Below are 12,062 nucleotides of genomic sequence, written 5' to 3' on the forward strand. Positions count from 1 at the left end.
GTGAGCATTGGAGTGGAGTGTGAGATACGGAAGGTGTTGGGGACACAGAGAGGGCTTTGAGGGGAAGCAGAGGGGAAAAGACGGAGCCAGCTGAACAGGTGGTTTACTGCTTGGTTGTGGCAGTGATAGGGAGCCGCTGGGGAGGGGCAGATGGCATGGTCAGATCAGAGGTTTAGGAAGCTGAGTTGGCAGCCTAATGGAGGGTGGACTGGAGTGGGGGAGGCAGGCCGGCCTATCGTTACGGTCGTTAAAGCTGCAGGTGATGAGGCACCGGGGTGAGGGCAGTGTCAGAGGAGGGAAGGGGGTGCACGTGAGAGGTTTTAGGAGGGTAGCATCTATCAGCCGTAGCAATGCATTGATGCATTGGATAGAGGGAGGGTGGCTCCCGAGTGACTGAGGAGTCCAGGGTGACCCCCGGAGAGTGATCTTGAGGGCCTCAGAGGATGGTGGTGCTTTAGAAGAGGGGAGGGCGGTGGGAGACTCGCCCCTCGCACCAAGATAATGCTCCAAGGCAAATCCAAAGGGCCCAGGATGAGAGATGCTCTTGGCCTCCAGAGAGAAACGATGAGCTCCCAAGGCAGAGGGAGCATCCTCTCCAATTGGTCTTGATTGGCTGCTTTCTTTCACAGCATGGCTAATACACTAATAGGGAAAGATGGTTGGCACGACTTCCCCTTTATTATCTCTGTCGTGTTGCTTGTCTTCTCGTGGGGTGGGGAAGAAGGGGGAGGGGAGGATTGGGGACTCAAGAGGGCCAAAAATGAAGACTAACCTTTTTAACAGATGTGATGGGGAAACAGACCCCGAAATGGAGGATCTTTCCAAAGAAGGGAGCACCTGGCTTTGGGGGAAGGTCCTGAGGCCTCTTTGGGACTGTGGAGTTTCAAATGTCTGTGAGACATCCAGCTCAGGGTCCAAAAGGCAGCTGGGAAAGAGACTGGAAGTCAGCAGAGAGAGAATAGAACCTGCAGGAGCTGAGGAGGTGCCCAAGTGAAAGAGGAGAGAAGGGGGTCCAGGCCAGAGCCAAGGGGACAGCGAAGGGGCAGTCCAAGGGACCACTACAGGCATAGCTACTGAAGACCAAGGAAGGAAAGGTTCGGCCACAAGTCCCCGACCCTACTCAGTGGTTCGACATTGTAAAGTGATGGGATTTTATTAGTTGACAACGATATCACAGAAGAGGCCTGGCTGCTTTGCTGCTGCCCCCGAGGACCATGGGACCTTTCCATCAGGCTTGCAGGCAAACCCTACCTTGAGTGTTGTCTGGGTTTCCTGTTGGTATGGCCAGCACTTAACACAGAGTAAAGGCTGAATAATGCCTTCCGTCCTCTTTCCTTTCTTTCTCCATGCCTTTCTCTCTGAATCCCACACCCTCATTTTCCAGGGGAATTAACTGAGACCAGGGAGGTGGAGCCATGTTTTCCTAATTAAGCAGATAACCCAGAAGGCCCAGCATTGAGTTTCAGATGCAACTGTTCCCGGCTTCCACCCCCTTTGTGTCTCTCTGCCTTTCCCCATCTCTGGCTTCATGCTCTGTCTCTGACATTCCCCAGCTGACTTGCCCTGGCCCTGTCTCTGCACCTCCAACTCTCCCTGCTCAATGATGTCTCTGCCTCATCCATCCTTTATGCTGTAAGATTTAAATTAATGTCCAACGCTCCAAGAATTCTATTTTACACAGTTTACTAATAATCACTTGAAATAGAAGGAATAAAAAGGAAATAGAAGTAAAAAAAACCCTAATTATCTAACAGAATTTAAATCACGTGAGCAAGTTCTCCCGCCTCTCGCCTTATCTCCCCTCCACAGTGTGCTATCACTGAAAAAAAGAGAAAGAGGCACAGCTACACCAAACATATACTCCCTACATCAGCACTAAGGGGAGAAGGAACATGGGATGCTGGGAATTAGGGTTCTATTAATGACACAATCCCCCCTGTGATTCCATTGGGAAACAAGCATGTAGAAATCTCCCAGATTTACATGCCTAGTTTCCCCATGGAATCAGTACACATAACCAACTTATATCTCTAAAGATTTTAAACTAGAGGTACATGCAATGTGGCGCTTTCTAAGGGAAAATTGCAATAATTTGGGGATAAGAGGGAAATAAAAGAGAAAAAACAAAACCAATGTTCTGCTAGGCGCATTGACAAAAAGCCAATTAGGGGGCAGTCCTCTTTGGCATAAGAGTGGACATTCAAAATAAATGCATTCAAGTCCCCACAGTTCAATATTACTACATCCCAAAGTTTATTCTGGATCCTTTGGCGCAGTGTGAGGTTTCTGCAGGTGTCTCCATGGTGCCTTCTCCAAACAGTTCACTTTCTTGATTCGGGGAGGTAATAAGTTTCTTATCCTAAAATGACTCAAACGGGAAAAATTTTATAAGAGTAGAATTATATGACAATTATACACACTCTTCTCTCCTCCTGATCTCTCTGTCCATCTCTACTTTCTCGATCTCTGACTGTCCAGAGGTCTCTTTTTTTTTTTCAAGCAAACTGAATTGGAGGCCCTGTTGAGGAGCAGCATGCGGAGGAGGAATAATAGATGGGTGAGGGTGTCTCGGCCCTTCTGTGACCTCAGTTCACCCCAGAATCTCCCACCCCTCCATCTACTCAGAGATATCACTGGGAGAGAGTGAGCCAAGAATAGGACAAGAAGGCAGTGGGGCAGGATTTGGCACTAAGGGGTGAATGGGGCTGCTGGGAACCAGGGACCAAGAAAGGAAGGTGGGAAGTGGGAGGGAGGTTGGCCTCCGAAGACCCAGTAAGCCCAGACTTTAAGGCTGACTGTAGCTAAGGGCCTGAAACAATGGAGGTGTAGTGTACCAGGATGGAAGTCGGTAGGATTGGAGAAATGGCTGCCTGAGCCCCTCAGAGATTCAGGGCTCTTGTATGTGGATGGAAGGAAATTAGGGAGGCTCTCTCCAACTCAGCCTTTGCTTGTTGCTGAGCCCCTTCCCTAGAACCCCGTCTCTGAACCTGCAACCCCTTGCCTTTCCCCTCTGCCCCAAATCCTTAGAGGAAAAGCTTCATTCCATCTTCACTTTTGGCTGGTGAGAGATATTGGAGATATCCCCCACGCCCCAGTCCCTCTTCCAAGCTTATTCTCCCTTTCAGTTCAGGGAGACTGGGCCATCCTACATGTGCCTTCAGCTTATGGGTATCAATGGCCTCATTCCTCTGGCCAGGGCTACACAGGCAGGCCTAGGAGCTCAGTGGTGGGAGGGGGATTAGAAGATTTCTAGAGGAAGATAATTGGGGGCTCACAGCCATGAGCAGACTGAAGTTCAGAGAGGAGGTGCTGGGCTTGCCCACAGGCCTGTATAACTATAGTAGAGCTGGAATCTGAAATCAAGAAGCAACCTTCTCCCTGTACCCCACGGCCTCTCAGCTCTCCAAGCAGGACAGGGATTGAAGGAGTGATGGCCCCACAGGCCTGAGGTGAGCTGCTAGGGAAAGCCTCATCTTGAATCTATATTGGGTCTCATCTCGAGGGAGGGAGGAAAGGAGGAAAGAAGCAGAAAAGGAAGAATGAAGAGAAGGAAGAAAAAAGAATGGAAGGAGGGAAAAAATAAGTAGAGAAGGAAGGGAAGGAGGGAGGGAAAGAGGAAAGAACCAGAAAAGGAAGACTGGAGAGGAGGAAGGAAGGAAGGAAGGAAAGAGGGAAAAGAAATAAGTAGAGAAGGGGGAGGGAGGGAAAGAGGAGAGAAGCAGAAAAGGATGGAGGGAAGGAAAAGAAAAAAGACAGGAAGAAGAGAAGGGAGGGAGTGAGGGAAGGAGGAAAGGAGAGAAAGAAGTAGAGGAGGGAGGGAGGGAAAGAGGAAAGAAGCAAAAAAGGAAGAATGGAGAGAAGGAAGGGGAAGAAGAAGACAAGAAGAAGTAAAGGGAAGTGAGGGAAGGAGGAAAGAAGCAGAAAAGGAAGGAGGGAAATGAGCATTTATTAAGTGCTTCCCTTGTGCCCTGGTTCTGGGCTGAACCCTGGGGCTACAAGGAAGGGTAAAAAACGGAGAGCCTGGGCCAGAGGAGCTCATCCTCTAAGCAGGGAGACAAACAACACACACCTGGGCCCATACAATGCACAAACAAATGACAATGGGAGGGGGTCTCTAAGGCAGTGATGGCGAACCTTTTAGAGACCACATACCGTGACCTGCCCCCCCAGACACTGAATGCCCCTCCTGCTTGAGGAGCAGAGCCTGGGCTCCCAGCTGGTTTGCCCCCAGGGAGAAGCTGCTTCCTGCTGCACCAGGGCCGAGCAAGGGAGCTCCTGCCAGGCTTGGCTAGGCCAGAGAAGACTAGTAGGGTTGGGAAGGTCAGGGAAGGCAGCTTCATATTACAACACAGGGTGCATGTCCTTGGGGAGTCTGATTCAAATGCAGCCCCACAGGGCCTCTGCTCAGCTGTTAGCCTTTGTGTGTGTGTGTGTGTGGGGGGGGGTTACCCTCAAACTGGCAGCTGGCAGGGAAGGAAAAAAGTGGAGATCTTTTAGGGCGTGGGGCTGGGCCAAGTGGAGGGAGAGGAAACCCCCCTTCCTGCCCCACTGCAGCCCCTCATTTCAATCAGGGGTGGGAAAAAGGGAGGGGAGAGGCCTGAGCACTCCGCTCAGGGGAGAGAGTACGTGGAGAGGGGCAGCAGACGCAGTGGAGAGAGGGAAGGAAGCAGCTCTGCCAGGGATGATGTGCGCGTCCTCAGAGAGGCCCCCACAGGCCATCTTTGGCACATGTGCCATGGTTCACCATCACAGCTAGAGGGAATGAATGGGTTAGATGTTGGCAGGGGACATTCTGGGCCCTTTGGGATATTTAGTCAATGTTGCTGAACTGAATTGAATCATGGCTGCCCCCTCTTTGGGGTGTCGTCCTGGGAACCCAGACCTAGAACCATTTCACAGGTGAGAAAACTGAGGCAAAGTAGTTGGGTGCCTTCCTCAAGCCTCGGGCGGGTTTGGAACTGTGAGGAGTGGGCTACGTGTTACTCACATAATATGTTTCTCAAACCCTCCCTGGCTGAGCAATGTGCCATTTCCAAGCATGACACAAGTGTCCCTAACCAGGAACCGCCCTGCTTTTGCTGAGCTACGCCCCTGCGTAGGTCCCAGCATGCTACAGGGCTTATAAATTGTGGCTGTGCGGTTTTCTGATTGGCTAAAACCTCAGACTAAGTTTTCCGAGGGGCTGGGAGGGCTGGGGAGGAGGACTCGGGTTTAAATCCTATAAAAGGCCCAGCTTGGCCAGAAGAGGGTGCACTTCACCCATGATCACAGGCTGGGCTCCTCTTTTAGGAAGAAGAAGCCCAGACTCGGTCTTTTCTGCTCAGACCCTCTGACTCTGAATTTTTATTGTGAGGGGGGTCTCCACCCCCACCTCACCCACAACCCTGGTCCTCTGACTCCAGGACTGGGCTTTATCTACTGTCAGAGCAGATTTGTAGGAGCACCAGGAGACGGGCATCTCTCCTGGCAGTACCAGGTGTGAGCCCGGTCGTGGTAACCCAGCGAGAGAGCGCCAAGGGCTCCAGGGGAAGCTTTGAGTCCGTTGGGAGTTGGGGCTCCTTGAGAGCAGGTCAGGGGGAGCAGCAGAGGGCTCTAGCCACCTGGTGGCTTCTGCTGGCCCTCTCCAAGGAGTCCTAACTCCAGTCTCCCATCAGCCCCTTCTGCAGGCTCCACACACCCACTAGTGCAGGGGGGATCTCTTTCACCCCTAATGACAGGTTTGCTGACCCTGCAGCAGCGATCTCTCTGTCTTTGAATACTGTACCAAGATGGCGTGCACTGCTTTAGTAGGAGTGGCTGTCCCAACTCTAGACACCATCTACCTTCTCCAGGGGTCCCCCTAGCTCCAAAGGCCATGAACCCGGGAGATGGATATTCTGGAGACTGGCCAGGCAGAAGGGGCATCCAGTTGGTGTGTGGCCCCAAAAAGGCCTCCCCTATGCCTACAATCTCTTCCCTCCTCACTTCTGCCTCTCCCGGTCCTTATCTTCATTCAAAGCTTGGCTGCTTCCCCTCTCCCATCCCCGCAGGGGAATGGGGCTCTCTTTCCCTTCAAATGGCCCCACATGCCCTTGCCTTTGTGCAGGTGGTCCCCGCCCAGGAGCAGAGCATGCCCAGGACTTCTCTCTGGGTTGAGAGGAGTTCTATGGCTCCTGGTGGGAAGTCGACTCTTCGTTTCCCCATCCTCGTGTCTTAGAATCAGTACTGGGTCCTGGGTCCGAAGCAGAAGGGCGGCACCTTGTACTTTGTAACGAAGGGAAACTCCAAAGTAGCTTCAGTGTGTTTCGTCGTCGTGCCTTCATTTGGTGCTCCCAGCTTTATCTTGGGACGGGCCGTGTTTTCTGCTTTTTCCAGATGCCGCCTGGATGCCACGTTCGTGAACGTTTTCTGCCGTCTCGCGACCCACGCGCTGATCGTTTGTGTTTTTGTTGGTTATTAATTACTCATTCGTGTAGGAGATCTGAGCCTTGAAGTGTCTCCCGTGGTTGTGGGAATCATTCTACTAGTTCAAAACGTGAAGTCAGAAACATCTGATCCGAGGGAGACCTCTGAATACTGTCTAAGGCAACGGTCGGCAACCTTTTTGGCCGTGAGAGCCATAAATGCCTGCGGAAGGAGGAGGATGGAGGCAGAAGGCATCAGTGGGGAGGTGGAGCCACATATGGCTCCAGGTTGCCGATCCCTGATCTAAGGCTTGGCTCCTTCTCTCCCGGGCAGGGTGGGGATGGAATTGCATGCAGAGGGGTTTTCTAGGAATTCTAGAGAAAAAGAGCTGGCTGAGAGGGAGCTGGCCCATCCCAGAAATCCCAAGAGGGGGAAACAAAAGCAACAGAAGACCACCAGGCGAAATCTGACAGAGACCCCACGGAATCTTCTTTTGTTGGATTGCAAAACCCACTTGCCGTGGGGATTGTTCCCACAATGGCTGTTTGGCAGGGGGTTGTCAGCGTTCTTTTATACATTTTAATATCACACTAAACCCTTAACCCTCCTGGCTAAAAACCCTTGAAGAAGTGCCATTTCATGGCACCATTTCCTGCTTCATGGAAAAGATCTCCATCTCCTCTCCAGATCCATCAGAGGAGGGGGGAGATGAGAAGACTTATTCCTCTGCTCTCTCTCTCTCAGAAAGTGCTTCCCCTCTAGAGGGCTTTTCAAAGCCCAATGGAAGAGTTTCTATTTGATCCTGGAGGCCACAGGGGTCTGTTGGGCCTTCCCGAATCAGAGGTGGGGGTGTAGTGATGTGGTCACAACTGCATTGGAGTCAGTCGGTTTGACAGCTCGGAGAGGATAGATTAGAACCGGAAAAGCAAGCAGATACATGCCAGTAGCCATGGCAAGGGTCCAGGTATGAAGTGATGATGGCCTGAACCAGGGAGGGGGCAGTGCCAGAGGGGAGAAGGGGCCGTACAGTGGATGTTAGGAAGACTCAACTGACCAGATGACCATTGATTGAATATTCAGAGTGAAAGGGAGGAGTCAGGGATGACATGTTGCTGTGAGCCTGAGTGACAGGGAGGCTGCACGCCTTTTTGTTGTGGCTGGAAAGGATTTACTTGTAATAGAATCCATCCTCTGCGCTGCAAATGCCGCCCTGGAGCAGGATTTTCAGTGGAATTTCTGAAAGAAGCTAACCTCAGTTGCAGAAGCAATTCTAGCTTTGAATATGCTAGAAACTCTTCAGGTCTCTTAAATTCAATCAAGTGGGTGCTAACGAATTATTCTGGATGGTATAAGACTATGAAGATCAAAGAGGCCCGAGAGGGGAATGTTATGCTTTTGAAAGTGAGCCTGGACAACCGATGGAATAGAAGAAAATGCCTCATATTCTTCAGTAAATGTTATCTCACTTTGGAATGATAAAATCCTTTCTCATCCGATTTCCAGCCAGGCTAAACATCACTTTTACTATTTTATGATGGGTTTCAATGTAGCCATGAGTTAAACAGGTAGCTACGGAAGAGGACCAAACCCATGAGAAATGTAGTTTCTCCTGCCATCTTGACCTATACATGAGATCATCATATCTACGCATAACTGGCATTTTTCCAACCACCTAGCAGGAAAACTCCCTGCCCTCGATACACAAGCAGCAGCCAACACTTCGGCACTGTGTATATGAACCAGAGTCTGTTTCAAGGAATTACTCAAACACATGTCCGAGTGGCTTTTGATCAAGGTTAAGAGCAAAATGTTGAAGTTTGCTGATAGATTCTTTTTTTTCTGGGTGATTCATGGAGCGAGCCAGAAGAATCCAGTCACCAGGATTCACATTTATGTTTGTGTAACTAATTCTCTGCTCTTTGAAAAGCTGGAAGCTGACATTCAACCTTCAGGTCCTGGACTCCATACCTAGGAAAGAAATACCCTGACTGAAGTTTGTATTTGTCCTTCGTTAGCCGACAGGTTAAAATCATATTTGTTGTAAGTAAGAGCCTTATTTCACTATAGAGTCATAAAGGGTATCACTCTGTTTACATATAGGCTTTGTTCCTGAATATCACGAATATTCTCTACGAAGCTACTACATTCAAAGAAGACATGATTTGTCTATCAAGAAGACTAAATAAATAACCCATTAAGGTACTTTATGCCAAATTCTGCCCTTGAATTCCACATATTAAGTCCCCTAAAGATTTTTTTTTTTAACCCTTGTACTTCGGTGTATTGTCTCATAGGTGGAAGAGTGGTAAGGGTGGATAAAGATTATTTTTGCATGAGATAGAAAAGACAGCTTGCTCAAATAAACAAACCTGGAGTCAGAAGATAGGAGTTAAAAAAAAAGGCAATTAATTCCCTTCGCGAAAGAGAGCACTTCAATGATGGGCTAAGAAGTACTGACTGGCTAGGCAGCAAATGAGCAATATATACAAGTTCCCAACACAAGGCTCCTCCCCCCTCCTCTGTCAGTGCCTCCAACCCAGTTCAGGTGAGGTAAGGTGAGCGACTGAGCTGTTCATTCCCCCCTTCTGCCCTTCATCAGTCTCCCTCCCAAGCTCCTCCAGAGTCCCCAGTCAACAAGCTAAATACTCATTCTGAGAATAGTGCACTCCATTCTGTCTCACTCACTTTGATTGCTCTTTGTTCAATTGTAGCTTTTTTGTTTAGGGAGGGTCAAGGAGGGTTGGATCAATTTTTCCTTAGTCTTATTTTAATACACTGAAGGGATGATTTTATTAATGTAAGTGAAACAAATTGCAAAGGAAGCTTTCTCAGCTAGATGAGCAAGTACAGTTCTTCAGATTGTCGAAAAGGACATCGTGTGATGACTATCCCTGAGTTTTCAGAGCCAAAGCTCTCTAGAACCAGTTACTGACTGACAACTTGGTTAAAGTTCTGAAATGTTTACTATGGCACAAGCAGGCTTCTATAAGGATCTTAAAAGAAAGATACCACTTCAGTTATACAACAACCACCACCAAAAGCTGTGCTCATGTCCTTTGATATTCTAACACAACTGAGCACAAGGGTAGTTTATCAAAAGACACCCAAGATCAATCCTTATGTATGGAAGAGTTACTAAACAATGACTATTTTGGCCATCCTTATCAACATGAGAATAAGATGCAAAATAGTTGCATAAAGTAATCATGCTAGCTAGTTACATATGATGTGATGGGTTCTCCTTACCTCCTTCCAATGTCCCAAACCCCCAAACCCTAAAAAGAGTTTGCCTGAATTTCAGTACTCACTCTAAACATTGTTCTAATATTTAAAACCGTATCTAAAGAGTAAGGCTTAGCCATCTACTAACTGGCATGTTTATTGATTTCCCTTTTGGTGAAAACATCTTTATTTTATTTAAGTTGTAAAACAAATTTCAACTCTGCTTGCTCTGCAAAAGGAAGGCCTGAAGGTGTCTGCTCTGCAGTGAATTCTCCCATCCTCCTCCACTGCCCCCACACAAGACGCTATGTGAACAAGAGTTACTAGAGGTATCACATATGGAAAAAGTGGACATTTTATTCTGATTGAGTATATTTAAGTGTCTAGGAATTTCGCAGTCATGAGCAATTCTAGTGCAATTCCCAATGCATTTGGGGATTCATCCATCTCTGTAGAGCTGTGGGTGTACAGAACCAAGTGGGCAAAATACATGCAGACTTTTGATAGCACGTGTGATGGAGTTTCTCTAAAATCAGCCTCTCTGGTTTCATTTTCAGCAAACTGACCAGGCCATTGGACGTGGATTTTATTGTTCCTGGACTTAAAGCATGCTCTCTTTTTCCAGTAAATCCTTGGCTATTTCGCATGCACTGCATATGGGTCCTTACACACGCTGCGTGTTTTCTCTTCTCTATCCATTATCCCTTTATGAAATGATATGTTGTCTCCACAGGAATTTATAATAATTTCTTCTTGTCAGTTCTGCAGCAACAGCAGCTCCATCCCTGCATGCGGTGGCCAGAGGGTGATATTCTGGGCAGATGCCCTCTTCTTCTGGGGGGCTGAGAAAATGAAGGCTATCCACCAAGGGTTCTCTCTTCTCTCTTGCTCATTATTTCAAAACTCCTTTCTGTAGCCGCCTGTCTTCTAATCTTCAATAAGATTGTCAAAGCCAACCCAGGGGAGTCTGTCTGGCAGGACAGTCCCTGTCCTCTAGCCCATTCCCTCCCATCTGCCCAGGAAGCTGGTGCCATCAGTCACTCCCTCTCATCCAGCTGCCAATAAACATGCTCAGGTCCACCTAGATCTTCGGTTAACACCGGCATCTCTTCTTCAAGCCTTCGTCCTGTATTTCCAGCCTGTTTCATTGCCCAAATTCCTAGAACAACCTGTCTGCATTCAACTGATCAACAGTGTAGATTCTGCGGTTCATGCTTGACTAATGCAGAAAGTACAGCTTTGGCAGCTGATGTCTAACTAGGGCTAACTAGATTTCAGAGGATAAGAGTCCTGTTGCTAATACTGCCCCACGCTGCCCGCTGCCAGCAATTTTTTCATTTTAATTTCATTCATCATTTTCATTTAAATTCATGTAGTCCTTGGGGAGTGGCAGCCCAGGAAGCCATCCAAGTGGGGAGTGGAGTCACAGGCTGGTTGGAACAGGCTGGCACAGCCTGGCATCTGGGTACTGTAGAAAAGGTAATAAAGGTACCAGGGATATTACAATAAATCTCAATGATTTGGGTTTACACACTGGGTTGTAGGAGAGACCAGACCAGGTCCGGGAGACCAGAGGTCAGCTATGCTGCTGCTAACTGACAAAATGGCTGTTGATCAACTGTCACCCCTGGGCCAGAGGCTTTGAATCCAACAGGTAAGGGAAAAGGTTTTTTTTTTTTTTTTAAACCCTTGTACTTCGGTGTATTATCTCATAGGTGGATGATTGGTAAGGGTGGGCAATGGGGGTCAAGTGACTTGCCCAGGGTCACACAGCTGGGAAGTGGCTGAGGCCGGGTTTGAACCTAGGACCACCTGTCTCTAGGCCTGACTCTCACTCCACTGAGCCACCCAGCTGCCCCTAGGTAAAAGGTTTTTAACAGGGTTCAATTATATTTAACTAAAAGGTGGGATAGAGATTTCTACTCTAAACCTTAAAACCTAATGACAAAACCACAGGGCAAAGGGGAGGACTTCTCTACTCTAACTTAGTGACCTAAGCAGACAGGGCCAAGGAGCAGTGCAGGAGTCACAGAGAGGGCTGCATCAAGCCTGGTTCCAGCTAGATTTGAGCAGTACAGCAAATGGGTCTGTGAGTGGCTTTGGGGATGTCACAGTAATCCAAATGACCAGGATGCCAAAGTCCTGGGTGGTCCAAGATATCCAAGAAAAAAGAGTGTGCTTGAGATGCTGTCCACCAGGTCTCAGACTCCTCCTCTGCTTGGTTCTGCTCTGTAGATCTCCTCTTGCTGGAAATCCACCTCCACTCAGGATCCCAAGAAAATCAGGAAGCAGGTCTGAGATCTCCCTGGGCTGCAGACAGTTTGCCCACCACTAATGGAGTCTCTCTCTCAGGGCACACACACTTCCTCCTCCTTCATTCCATCATAGAATGCTGCAGGCCTTCCTGCTGGGTCCACCTTAATACTTAATCAATTAACTAATCTTCCTCACAACAG

General features: G+C 48.6%; 1 protein-coding gene and 1 pseudogene across 1 annotated transcript in view; both read right to left on the reverse strand.

The window, feature by feature from the left end:
• LOC123239270 (zinc finger protein 91-like) overlaps positions 1 to 12,062 on the reverse strand; it is a 310,142-nt gene that overhangs the window by 19,851 nt on the left and 278,229 nt on the right. The window lies entirely within an intron of this gene.
• LOC123239003 lies at positions 9,982 to 10,305 on the reverse strand (annotated as a pseudogene).

The sequence above is a fragment of the Gracilinanus agilis genome, chromosome 3, assembly GCF_016433145.1.
Source record: "Gracilinanus agilis isolate LMUSP501 chromosome 3, AgileGrace, whole genome shotgun sequence".
Classification (NCBI taxonomy): domain Eukaryota; kingdom Metazoa; phylum Chordata; class Mammalia; order Didelphimorphia; family Didelphidae; genus Gracilinanus; species Gracilinanus agilis.